Below are 14153 nucleotides of genomic sequence, written 5' to 3'. Positions count from 1 at the left end.
AAGCCACCCCCAGACTCAGTGGTAGGAAGCAACAACCATTTTATTTTATTTTAAAGATTTTATTTATTTGTCAGAGAGAAAGCACAAGCAGGGGGAGAGGCAGGCAGAGGGAGAAGCAGATTCCCTGCTGAGCAGGAAGCCAGATGCAGGACTTGCTCCCAGGCCTCCGGGATCATAACCTGAGCTGAAGGCAGACGCTTAATCGACTGAGCCACCCAGGCGCCCCAACAACCATTTTATTAGGCACATGGATTCTCTGGGTCAGGAATTCAGAAAGGGCAAAGGAGACAGCCTTCTCCGATCAGCAGTATCTGAGGCTTCAGCTGGGACCACTCACGTAACAGGGAGCGATCTGAATGGCTGGTGGTGGGGACAGCTAGGGCTAGAGAGTCCATTTTCAAGATGGCTTCTTGACTCACATGTCTGGAGCCCAAGCTGGGCTGACTGAACGACAGACTCAGCGTCGACTGTAAACCTCACTAGAAAGTAAGGCGATGTGGGAAGAAATGAGAAAAGACAGACAAAATAACAAGGGTTAGCAAGAATGTAAGAAAATGAGATCTACCACGAGCAGAAGGAAAAAACTTGTCAAATCCCTTGGAATTTAGTAGTATCTACTGCAAATAAATGAAGATTCACGTCCCTTGTAACCTAGCAGTTCCATTTCTAGGTAAAAGTCTTAGAACTTTTATTTATGTGGGTATCTGCCATATTAATTAGATGTTGTTGCATAACAAAGACCACAGTAACTCTATGGTCTCTATCCAAGAAGAAACATGTATTGGCACGCTCACGCTTCTGTAGGTGGGCTGGGGATCAGCTGAGGCAGGTGGTTTGGTTCCCAGCAGCTGGGGTGGTTCACACCCATGTGGAGGGCAGCTGATAGGACCAGAAATCAGCCAGGAGGCCCAGCTCTGACCCATTTGACTCCTCCTTCTAGGCCTAGACAGTGGTCTACACATGTTGTCATGACAATGGCAGACTCGAGAGTGCTAATCTGACCACACAGGTTCTTTCCAAGTGTTTGGTCACATTTTTCCTACTGACATTCCACTGCACGAAGCAAGTCACATAACCAAACAGAAAAATTAGTGGGAATAACGGCAAAGTCACCTGGCAAAGGACATGATTATAGGGATTCTTCCCTAAGAACTGAGTCTTGAATGCAATCTACCACATTCACTGCAAAACTGTTTCTAATGGGATGAGGAGAACCTAAATTGTCATCAGAAAAAAAGAGAATGGGTAAGTAGATTGTGGTGTTTTGGTCCATCCAGCACTGTAGAACAATGAAAATAAACTAGGGCCACCCATATCAACATGTATAAACATCACAAACAAAACGTTGATTGAAAAAAAAACAAGTTGTAGAATGAAATGTGGAGCGTAAAACCTTTATGGCAGGCTTTTAAAAGCAGCAGACTCAGGTACATATTTCTTATGGATATATACACAAATACAGTAAAACTATAAAGCAGGGATAAGAAAGATTGACCTAAGCCTCAGGGTAGTGATTACCCCTGGAGTAAAACAAAGATAAAATGGAATCCTGGAGAGGGGTGCCTGGGTGGCTTAGTGGGTTAAGCCTCTGCCTTCAGCTCAGGTCATGGTCTCAGGGTCCTGGGATCGAGCCCCACATCGGTGTCTCTGCTCAACAGAGAGCCTGCTTCCCCCTCTCTCTCTCTGCCTGCCTCCCTGCCTTCTTGTGATCTCTGTCAAATAAATAAATAAAATCTTAAAAAAAAAAAATGGAATCCTGGAGAGAGATAAAGTGGGCTTCAGCAGTATCTGTGACATTGTGTTTCCTAAAGAAAAGATACAAAGCAAATACAGTAAAATGTCAACATCTGCTAAATCTGGAATGCTGAACGAAAGATGCTTCTTATCTGGTTTGGTGAGGAAAGGGTTACAAACAGCCAATGGAGTAGTGGTTTTGGCCCTGGAAGAGAAACCATTGTCTGCTGCAAACACCTCGGGATTCTGCCCACTCTTTCTGCTGCATGCACTCCCTGTCAACATTTTCAAACTGTTCCAGATATGAATGCAAAGCAAATGCGGCCAAAAATGATGACCAAGAATGAGCAAACCCCATTCATCTCATTCTGATCACTGTGGGCTTCGGTTTTAAATCCCAGACACACAGACCACCTCTGGTTTTGTGACATGTTTGGCTGCTTCATGAGTCAGCAAATCAAGTGACTAGGACACCGAGTCAAGGTGCCTTTGTGGAGGGGACTGAGCGTGGAAGGGTTCATTTCACTCACCTTTCTTTCCTTTTAAGTTCATTGTTTATCAAAGCACCGCAGAGTCTCTCTCCATCCCTAGGGGAAAGGAAAGGACCATTACGGAAAGAAAATGACACCCAGATTTTGTTAGCAAATATTAGGAAAATTTTAAATCATGGCAAGCAGAAACTACCAGCTGGCCTGGAAGCAGAAAGCAGTGTCTATGTGGGAGCTGGAACGTAAGATGACTCCAAAACCCTTCACTTCGAACATATGAGTAAAGCAAAAGTCAGAGAAAGAACATTGATTTTTAAGTAATATAAGGTTCAATACATTTTTCCCTGGTAGAGTTCAATTTACTGTCTTATTTTCACTGTGATATTTCACTCTAAAGATGTTGGTTTGGAATTGAAATGTACATGCGTATGAAAAAACTTATAAAAATCGCACAAGTATAATGTAGCCTTTCTAGATGGTCGCCGCTGTTTCACCACGGACGGCTGTGTTCGTATGTATTAATGGTAAACAGAGGACATGTCTTCAAAACACGCGCTTAATTGAAGAAAATGGGATTGTTGGATGCAAGGCCACGAAGGCGCCAGCCTGCATATTTTCCAGAAGCACTCGGCCCAAAATGAATATCCTTGCCTGTTTGCGATGTTACAGTCAACATTAATCTGAATGGTTTTTCAATGGAATAATTTTAAGGTTATTAGCTGTGATTTGTGAAGTTGCTCACAGTGGTTATTAATAAAGAAAAATCTCTCACCCCTCCTCTTACACCTGTCTGGAATTATTTGGTACATAGATCTCCTTCCGAAGACCTGTTTGAATTTTTCCACTTCTCCCAACTCTCATCCAAGCCATCCTCCTCTCTCCCATGACATTCTGTTCTCCCCGTAGTCCGTCTGGCCTCCTCTTCCTGTCTGTTCTCCATACAACAGCAAGAGGGATCTTTCTCAAATACGAAACTGGTCGCACAATTTCCCCTTGGAAAAAATGTTTCTGGCACTTGCTTCCTATTGCCTTTAAAATCCATAAGATCCCACCTCTCGCTTAGAACTCCAGACTCCCCTCATGCAACTCCCTGCTTCCTCCAGGGACTCCCACCACGGGGTGGTTTTCATTTTCAATCCAAGTTATAAGACAGTTATAGAAGAAAGTGAAAAAATCCTGAGATGTTCGTAATGCCCCCATCTGAAGAAATGTCACACGCCCCTCTTCCCACAGCTTCCATCTCCCCAACGGCAACCACATAACTATTTCAGCTGACTCTTTGGAATTTTGTGCTCACATCTCTAAATAGCATGGTTTTAAGGCTACTTTTCTTTTATTTATTTATTTATTTATTTATTTATTTATTTATTTATTTTTAAGAAACCTCAAAGCCCAACGTGGGCCTTGAGCTCATGACCCCAAGAGCCACATGCTCTACTGACTGAGCCAGCCAGGCACCCCTTTTTTGGTCTTTATTTACTTCATTATTTACTTTAAACTTTTTGAAAATAAAGCTCTAGGTAATCTCTCCACCCGCCATGGGGCTCGAACTCATAACCCTGAGATCAAGAGTTGCACACTCTACTGACCAGGCCACCCAGGTGCCTCCTATTTTTGTTTTAGGTCTACTCTATTGAGTTCTTACTGTGCAAGGTAAGAACTTATTCTTTAATCCCGTTCTCCAGTTCTGTCCCCAACACCATCCTTCCTGTTCCCAATATAGTTACCTGATAATTATGGTTAGACATACCCAGTATTTACATTATTTGGGCTATATAAACATTTTTATAGCTCAGCCATGTGTGTCAAAGGTTCCTCTTCCTTCCTGAATAACTTACTTTCCCTGGAGTTATGAATTGTTATTTTTTTTCCATTGGTTTGATTTTCTTATCACTAAGTCAACCCTACACCCACCTTAGGTGAATAAACATTTTCTCCATACTCTCAATTAAGTACATGTCAGTGTTTATTAAGGTATTTCCCTTGCCCAGACTTCCACATCTGATGAGCAACTGTCATCCTGGGTTCTCCCTCTATTCCCATTTTAGTGTAATTTCAGGAAAAAGCAAAGTAAGGGCATGTGTCCCATTTGTCATCTTGAGCCACACTTCTGGCTTCCTTTCAGATGCTTATTCAGAGGCCCAAGGGCCTTTGCACATGCTGTTCTCTCTTCCTCAAATCTCTTCCTTGCTCTTTGCCTAATCTCTTCTTGTCCCTTAGATCTGAGCTTAAAAATCACTTCTTCAGCAGCATTCCCTGATTTCGCCCAAGCAACCATCCTCATTATACTTTTTCTTAATATCCTGTACTTCTCCTTCATAGCACTTATCACAAGTGTTAGAGCAGTGTGATAGCAATGGAAATATTAATTTTTTTCCCTCCACAACTTATACATGACCTTTTCCCTAATCAGACCATCCATTTATTCAAGGAGAGTGGGATTTGTATAGAGGGAGTGACAAGAGCAGGAAACATTTCACGCTCAGTTTTTCAACTTCCAATAGAAGCTTGTAAGAATTAAAAGGGCAAGTCATGCGGATGCACGTGGAGAGCAGAGCTGATGCTGTAGCCTGGGGACCGGGTAAGGAGGAAAATTGGGGTTGGCATAGGGACCCTGGCCAAGCATCATCCTTGGCCAGCACTGGGGAGCCCTGGGAGGGAGCAGAGACATTCAGTCCTGGGTGTACTTCACATATTTGGCAATCTGTTGCTAATATTCACTAGTACATAAGCCAATATATAGATGAAAAATGTAAAAGATTCCCTTTTATTATCAAAATTATCGAGGGTATGAAACTGCTTGCAGTGAATAGAAATTACAGTACAAGCCAGTCACTAACTCATTCTACCAACTGCCAAAACATTTGTTGGGTTGTGACAGTTGGTGTGCCTCTGTGTTTGAGGCAGCTGTCACTGTCTGAGGAAGATTCTCCAGGCACCCCAGGCCACCTCCCCTGGGCCTCCATCTGATTTCAGTTGCAGCTGACGTAGCTGGCTTCCATGCACACCATCAGCAGCCCAACACAAGTGTCTGCTAATCTCTTCTCTTTTCTGCCTGGAAGTACCCAACAGCAAACACCCCGGGGGCCAACCTCGAACAATGGTAACCAGACATCAACGGGAAACAGTGCCCTCAGACTCCCATCCTTTGGGAAGACAATTTTGAGGCACGTTCTACATGGTTTCTCAAAGGGTCTCTCGAGGGATCTGGCATCAATTGCCCACAGTGGAAACCAGCACCGTCACATGTCAGCTGTTGACATCCCTTCCTTTCCCATCTCATTCCCACTCCCATCCTCTTGCCTTCTGGAGTCGACTTCCAAATGCACTCCCAGTACCCAGTGCAGCATCCTTGTTTCAGGCTCCATTTTGGAGAGAAACCCAAGCTCACATGCTCTCTGAATTATTTCCTGGAATGAGTCATGGCTCAAGATTGGGTATTGCAGGAAACCTTTCAATGACTTCCCTCTTGCAGTGATAATAATTAGGAGAGTGGAGACCCTGTGAGGACTTGAGTGGTGGTTCACACAGAGGCCCTCTCTCAGCTCAGCTGTGTAGTGCTCCCCTCCCCAGGAAGAACTTAAGAACTGGAGTGATGGATATATTCCTGAAATGGTGGGAGGAAACCTTCACAATGAATATGTATATGTTTATCAAATCACAGTGACATACGCTTCACATACCTTACCATTTTGCATGTTAATTATACCTCAATAAAGCTGAATTAAAAAAAAAAAAGGAGGGAGGCTTTAGGAACTGGAGGCAACTTTCCAACACCTGAAATAAATAATCTAAAATCCAAAGCAAGTTCCAATAATCTGCACTCAAAGCCAGAAAAACAGCCTCAGTACTCTGGTGCATGGGGTTTCTGCGACAAACCACATGTTCTGGTCCACATGAATAAATAAAATTTATTCAATTTTACTTCATACTGTCATTACTCTTATATTATTTTGCAACTGACATGAAAATAATCCCGTAGTTGAGTAGTCAGCGCAGTCATACTAGTGGACCTGAGGGTGATGGGTCCTGCCTGCAGACTTTTATCTCCATTCCTGGATAGGCCTGCACGGGTCTCTGGATAAACCAGCAGAAACAAGAAGGGTCAGTCAGTGAAAGACTATTATCATATGATCTCGTTGATGTGTGGAATTTAAGAAACAAAACAGAGGATCATAAGGGAAGAGAAGAAAAAATGAAACAAGATGAAACCAGAGAGAGAGACAAACCATAAGAAACTGGTTTTTTTTCACTTTTTAAAAATTAATTTTGTTAATTAACATATAATGTATTATTTGCCCCAGGGGTACAGGTCTGTCAGGCTTGCACACTTCACAGCACTCACCATAGCACATGCTCTCCCAAGGTCCCTAGCCCAACCACCCTCTCCCTACCCACTTCCCCCCCACAACCCTCAGTTTATTTTGTGAGATTAAGAGTCTGATGGTTTGTCTCCCTCCCGATCCCATCTTGTTTGATTTATTCCTTCCCTTCCCCCCAAGCCCCCCACTTTGTCTTTCAAATTCCTCATATCAGGGAGATCATATGATAACTGTCTTTCTCTGATTGGCTTATTTTGCTAAGCATAATACCCTCTAGTTCCATCCACGTCATTGCAAATGGCAAAATTTCATTTCTTTTGATGGCTGCATAGTGTTCCACTATATATATATATATATATATATATATATATATATATATATCCATAAGAGACTCTTAATTAGAGGACACAAATGGAGGGTTGCTGGAGGGGAGAGGAGTGGGGGTTGGGGTAAGAGGGTGATGGGCATTAAGGAGGCATTAATGTAATGAACACTGGGTGTTCTACGCAGCTGACGAACCACTAAACCCTACCTCTGAAACTAATACTACACTGTAAGTTAATTAACTGAATTTAATTAAAAAAAAAACAACAGAAGATCACCTCTCCATTCCTAAGACTGTCAAGCCCCATCCAAATGTGGACATGTGGAATTCACCCACCCCACCCTTTTCAGTGCCTCTTCAGAAATAGAAGTCCAGGCTTTGTTTCAGTTTTTTGCTGCTATGTAAAAAAAATCCCAAAACCCATGAGTTAAAACAAACATTTATTATGATTTCTGATGGCTGTGAGGACTGACTGGTCTCATCTGGATAGTTCTCAATTGTGGTCCCTCATGGGGTTACAGTAGAATGTCAGCTGGGGCTAGTCGTCCAAAAGCTCGACTGGTGGGACATCCAAGATGGCTTCTTTACCACATGTCTGTTTCCTAGCCTGGGATGTTTGGAAGAAATGGAGGTTGTCCAGGCATTTTTCTTCCCATGGGGACTCCCCATGTACTAGCTCAAGCTTTCTTGCAGCATGGTGGACTGAGGTCAATGACTGGTTTGTCTTACAGAGAGCCTTCCATGAGACCAGGAGAAAGACTTCTTCTAGAAGTTTAAAAGCCACACCATGTGACTTCTGCCATATCCTCTTGCTCACTAGCAGCTCATAGGTTAGCCAGATTTAAGGTGAGAGGATGACCAAAAGAATCTGAATCCTGGGAGACCCAGTTCATTGGGAGCCATCTTTTAGAGACTTCCTACCACAGGTCTGGATATTAGAGGGTGAGAAAGGAACTTGGGGAAGACCAGACAATAGTCAAACCCACCCACTTTACTTAAATATCTATTTATTTGTGTGATCATGTGTTTGATGAATTCTACCAAGACCAGGGGTTGGCAAACATTTTCTGCAAAGGGCTGTGAAGTAAAAACGTTAGGTTTTGGGAGCCATGCATCTCTATCACACTTATTCAGCTCTGCCCTTCTGTGTAAAAGCAACTGAAAACAATAAATAAATGGGCAAGTGGGGCTATGCAAAATAAAACTTTATTTACGAACACTAAAATTTGAATTTCTTATGATTTTCCTGTACTGTAAAGTACTGCACTTCTTTTGATTATAGTTTTCAATTATTTACAAATGTAAAAGCCATTCTTAGCTGGTAGGCAGAACAGAAACAGTCGGCCAGCCAGGTTTGGCCCAGGGGCTATAATTTGCCAACCCCTGGTCTAGACTGAGGCAGGGACTGTGTCTGCCTTATCCACCCTTATAAGCCCTGTATTTAGTACATCCCAGCAGTGCTCAGTAAATATTTATTGAATGAATAGTTGATTTATACACAAATTATAACACCTTGAAATAAGAATTTCTCTGAGAAGTCTTTAGTGTTCACCCTCTACATCAATCTCCTCCACTTAAAACCTGGGTCAAAAATTACACTTGCAGCTTTATTGACATTTTGCTGGAAATATAGCAGTATCAGTACACCCAAGCTCACTTACCCATGCTAACTGTGCCCGGAGCACCTTCAATAATCTGAGATTACAATACTGCAGAGTGATGGAGGCTCCCTGCTTCTCAGCTTCTCAGAGAGAGGCAAACGCAGGCCGTGAATCGGTGGTCTCATGACTCGAGACACACATCAATCACTACGTAAATGCTGACATTATGTCGCCGTAGCATCCTGGAATTGTCCAAAGTTGTCCTGGAGGCTCTTGCTCACATCCCTTCATTTTCCAGCCATCCTGCTGGACATCCCTGCCAGTGAGGCCCTAACCATAGGACCTGCTGTCAAACCCGTGGTCTCTTCCCTTTCTGCATTCCATCCTGCGGCTCCTCCTTCCTTGTCGCTGCCCTGACTTCCTTGTTTCCATTAAGGGTACAATCAGTCCCCAGTCCCTGAGGCGCAAAACTTTGGAATTTCCTTTTTCCTCTCTCTCTCCCCCATTATCCCATCTTCTCATTGCTACAGGTCCAATGCAGATCCTAATCATTCTGGTCTAGACTCTAGACCAATATAATCTCCAAAGCTCCCCCCCTTCCCACCCTCCCCACTCACCGCACATGCACCTTTTGCTTCTTCTACCTCCAACACAATCTATAGATGCAAAACTAGGAGTAACCCTCAAATGACACTTAATAGTTACTGCCTTTCTTCTTAATCATTCGAGTAGCAAGCTTCTTTTTTTTTTTTTTTAAGATTTTATTTATTTATTTGACACACAGAGATCACAAGTAGGCAGAGAGGCAGGCGGAGAGAGGAGGGGAAGCAGGCTCCCTGTTAAGCAGAGAGCCCAATGCGGGGCTTGATCCCAGGATCTTGAGATCATGACCTGAGCTGAAGGCAGAGGCTTTAACTCACTGAGCCACCCAGGCACCCCGAGAAGCAAGCTTCTTAAAGTATAAATCTCATCATGTCACTTGCTTGCTCTGAAACTTTTAATGGTTGTCCACTGCCAACCAAAGTGAACCTCCTCCCTGGCCTAACATTCAAGCACTTCTAACCAAACATTCTAGCCTCATCCATCATAGAGTGTCTACCTTTTCAGCAAAGCGGGAGTGGGACAGACTGCCTGTCTCCCAATACTTATTCTTTCCTTTTTCCTTAGAAATATCACACTTGGCTTTTATTCAGGCATAGGGCCACTGCATTTTCCAGCCTGCCTTGCAGTTAGGCATGTCTACTAGACAAAGTTCTGTCAAACAGGATGAGAGAAGAAATGTTGTGTGCATCTTGTGAGAAGTATCCTTAAATGGTAGAGGGCATGCCATTTTCCTGTCTCTTCCATCCAGTTAGGCAGAATGTGGGTGTGATGCCTGGACCTGGGCAGCCATCTTGGGCTGCAAACTAGAAACCACAGATGAAGTGTGGCCACATAACATGATGGAAAGAGCCTGGGTCTTTGATGCTCACGGTCATCCTACCAACCCTGAACTCTCAACTCCTTTGTATGAGAAAAAAAGAAACTTCTAACTTGCTTAAGCCATGGCGGTGTTGTCTATTCTTTTGTTTTATCTCTTGCAGGTAAACCAATCACAAGAATGTCAGGGGTTCCTCCTCATTTTCTCAGAATTTGTCGTTCTTGTCTCCAGGTCTCTCTGTTGTTCCCTCTGGCCATTGTACCCACCACTTTTTAACCCCCATTCCCTTCTGCTATGCATATCTCTACATTTACAATCAACCCATTGTCAAGGCCCACCTCCAGTGTCTTCTCTGTGAGACCTTCCTAATTCTTCAGTCATTAGAGTCTCCCACTCCATAGGTTCCTCCAGAACTTTTAATTCCCTTATGCAATGCCGTTCTTCCTAGGGGTCATCTATAAACTAATCTTACCCCATGACCCGCCTTTTCTATGTGAGGGTGGACAGCCACCTCTGATAAGTTAGTATTTGTTGAGACACAATTCCAGGGTTGGTAGAGCTCAGAGTGACTCTCCTTTCTTTGGGAACTCCCACTCCCCACACCCACTCCCATGACCTCTGTCAACATGCTTTACTCTATGCCTGCTCAGGGCCCTGGTTGACTGGACACATGATGGACACCTTTCTCTTAGCTGACCCAGTCAGATTCTCTCTTCTGAGAAATGGAAGTAGAATTCGGGGGGAGCACGTAATCTTGAGAGCTGTGGGCAGCCATGTTCTACCACAGGAGCTGGGGAAGTGGTCAGGGTCGGTCTGCAGTATGAGGAGAGGTACATAAGAGATGGAGAAAGGTTCTGATGACTTTCCACCTTCTTGGAATTTTATTTAACTGAAATTGTTGGAAGGTGACAGATTAGTTAGTGGCCAAGTAAGAGAACACATCAGCGCTACCAATTTGGTGGAACAACCACATGGGTTAATAATTTCACAGACTTCTTTTTCTTTCTCCCTAGGCCCAAATTGTGCCCTCCTTTGGCTTTCTGTGACATTTGTTATCTGTGGCACTCACATGACATTTATCAATTATTTACTGCCTTATTTGGTTAGTCTCCATGTACAAATCTAGCTCATAAATTGGAGAGGGGCACAGCTCTCTTACTTATCCTCCTGTTCCCAAAAGCTCAATGAATCCATTGGTGTGTTAGCTTTTCGCTATTTGCATTGGGAATAAACCAAGCGATCACAGGCCAGTGTTTGTTACCCAAATTAGATTAATACCAAGATTGAATTTATTCATAATTTAATTTGGTGGGAAACGAACTCCACAGATGGAAAGAAAGAGAGAGAATGCTTTATTTTCTGCACTACCTAAAAATCCTGACCCAAAAGAGAAGGAAAAACCAGAAGTAAGAAGGTTGAGGAAAAATAAGTTTCAGAAAGTGAATCACTTCAGGCTCTAACGTGAAATTCACTCTCAAGTGTGCTGTGCAATGGAACACGTATTCTTCTGTTTTCTAAGTTCAGCAGACAGCTGGAAACCCACACAGGATGCCAAACTATGTGACCTACATTTGCAGCTAGACAGCATTTGCTAAAATGAAATCTAAGGTTTAGAATCTTTTAGTTTAAATTTCCTTGGGAGTATTATGTGTACTTGATAATGGGGTAACAGATGATTTACTCTGTTTTCTTCCGGGTATTTAAAACCATGTTACTCTTATCTCTCCACTCATTGAAAAAAAAAAAAAAAAACCCAAAAAACAAAAAAACAAACAAAAACAAAAACACCTCCCTTTTGAAGGACTTTTGTCAGGTATGAAATATTAATCTATTGAAAGCTTAACCACACGTCTGCATCTTTGGAATGAAGGTAAAATCCTAAAATGAATGGAACCTCTTGCATTTTGGCTTACACTTGCTTTTTGCTAGCATGGGTGAAATAAATAAGGCTAAATAATTAATATTGCAGTCAGATTCATTTTCTCTTCAGGCAAATGGTCTGTGAGTACATTTTCAGAAGCCAAAAGCAAATGTTTTAAGGGGAACTCCACATTTCCACAGGATTCCCTGAACAGGCTGACTCACATTTAGCAGCTGACTCCTTAAAGAGGGCACAGAGTTCGTTTTGATGATTGTGGTAACCGTGGAGGTGGGCGGGAAACTTTTTCTGAGGCCTGATCAGGGAGGGACTTCCCTTAAAAATCAAGATCTGTTCTGCCTCTCAATCCCCAAACCGAGCAAGGGCAGCCTCAACCTGAAATGACCACGTTCCCCTGCAGCCTGTAGAGGCAACTCACTGAGAGCCTTTTATTTTCCTGCATGTCCAGGAGAACTTAACAAGCTCTTCCCACATTTCCATGGCTTTCATTTCTGTCTGGAATGTTTTTCTACTCCTCTTTATTATTTCTTCCCCGCTCCCCCCATTCATCCAACTAACATGGTAAGATCTGTCTCAAAGGCCATTTCTTCAGGAAGTCTTCACCAACCCACCAAAATGAATCATTTTCTTCAGTGTCACCCACAGTTCTGTTCTCCTATCTACAACTCTTACAAATCACAAAACATTAGTAAATGTTCTGTCCCCTTTCCCCAGGGGGCTGCCGCTCCCCCAGTGTATGAACTCCCTTTGTGATGTGGCCCTGGTTTACTCCTGTTTGCATCTCAGTGCCCAGACTAGGCAGAGTTTAACAAGCTGCAGAATAAAAGTTCGTTGCTTTATGACATCAATTATGCACTCTCCCTCCTCTCTCTTCCCTGGCTCTTTTTTCTATGTCTATAAACATGCTCAAGTGTCTTGTTTTTTTTTTTAAACTATCCATGGTAAGAATGAAATCTTGGGATTTGCAACAACATGGTTGGACCTCGAGAGTATCATGCTAAGTGAAATAAGTCAGTCAGAGAAAGACAAACACCATATGATTTCACTCATGTGGAATTTAAGAAACAACAACAACAAAATAGATAAACAAAGAAAAAAAGAGACAAAAAGAAAAAAGAAAAAAAAACCCAGACAAATAAATGCAGAGAACAAATGAGCAGTTTCCAGAGGTTGGGTGGATGGGGGAGGAATGAGATAGATAAAGCAGATTAAGAATACACATCTTTTTTTTTTAATTTTTTATTTTTTTTATAAACATATAATGTATTATTAGCCCCAGGGTTACAGGTCTGTGAATCACCAGGTTTACACACTTCATAGCACTCACCATAGCACATACCCTCCCCAATGTCCATAACCCCACCACCCTCTCCCTACCCCCCAACCCCTGCCACCCTCAGTTTGTTTTGTGACATTAAGAGTCTCTTATGGTTTGTCTCCCTCCTGATCCCATCATGTTTCATCTATTCTTTTCCTACCCCCCAAACTCCCCATGTTGCATCTCCACTTCCTCATATCAGGGAGATCATATGATAGCTGTCTTTCTCTGATTGACTTATTTCTCTACGCATAATACCCTCTAGTTCCATCCACATCGTCGCAAATGGCAAGATTTCATTTCTTTTGATGGCTGCATAGTATTCCATTGTATACATATATCACAACTTCTTTATCCATTCATCTGTTGATGGACATCTAGGTTCTCTCCGTAGTTTGGCTATTGTGGACATTGCTGCTATAAACATTCGGGTGCACGTGCCCCTTCAGATCACTATGTTTGTATCTTTAGGGTAAATACCCAGTAGTGCAATTGCTGGGTCGGAAAGTAGATCTATTTTCAACTTTTTGAGGAACCTCCATGCTGTTTTCCAGAGTGGTTGCACCAGCTTGCATTCCAGTGTAGGAGGGTTCCCCTTTCTCCACATCCTCGCCAGCATCTGTCATTTCCTGATTTGTTAATTTTATCCAAGGAATACACTCATCTTGATGAGCACTGAGTAATGTGTAGAACTGTTCTTTTATTATACATACACATGAAGCTAATATACTACTCTATGCTAATTATACTTTAATAAAAAAAATACCCACAATAAATGATTTTAAGTCTTTGAATTAATAAGGATCCATGGGTTCACAGTGACATGAATGAATCATTAAATGAATGGAGAAGGGAAAGCTCTTCTTTATACTGTGAAGCCAATTAATAAGTGTAGAAGGAATAATGAATTTAGAAGATTACCTTTTTGCAACCCCATATAATAATAATTGATTCAGCAGGAATCATCAACAGATGCTATAGCTAGGGGTGAAAATTTGAAGAAAAATGGGCCATTTACATAGTCCCAAACTATATCCCATAAGATTCTTATTAATTATAAAGAGAA

At 42.4% G+C, this 14153-nt stretch overlaps 1 long non-coding RNA gene across 2 annotated transcripts; it reads right to left on the bottom strand.

Annotated features, from left to right (window-relative positions):
- Positions 1–318: 318 nt before the first annotated feature.
- LOC116869236 lies at positions 319–8570 on the bottom strand. Of its 2 annotated transcripts, none has more exons than XR_004382987.1 (3): positions 8531–8570; positions 2265–2321; positions 319–479 (listed from the first exon to the last, which is right to left on the bottom strand). It is a non-coding gene; the product is annotated as an uncharacterized LOC116869236 (long non-coding RNA). The 2 variants fall into 2 exon arrangements; XR_004382988.1 differs by lacking the exon at positions 8531–8570 and adding an exon at positions 3275–3313.
- Between the last annotated feature and the right edge of the window lie 5583 nt (positions 8571–14153).

This window comes from Lontra canadensis, unplaced genomic scaffold (genome assembly GCF_010015895.1).
Source record: "Lontra canadensis isolate GAN:19392208 unplaced genomic scaffold, GSC_riverotter_1.0 scaffold18, whole genome shotgun sequence".
Classification (NCBI taxonomy): domain Eukaryota; kingdom Metazoa; phylum Chordata; class Mammalia; order Carnivora; family Mustelidae; genus Lontra; species Lontra canadensis.
The sequence above is the reverse complement of the archived record's forward strand: the minus strand, read 5'-3'. Positions and strand labels throughout refer to the sequence as shown.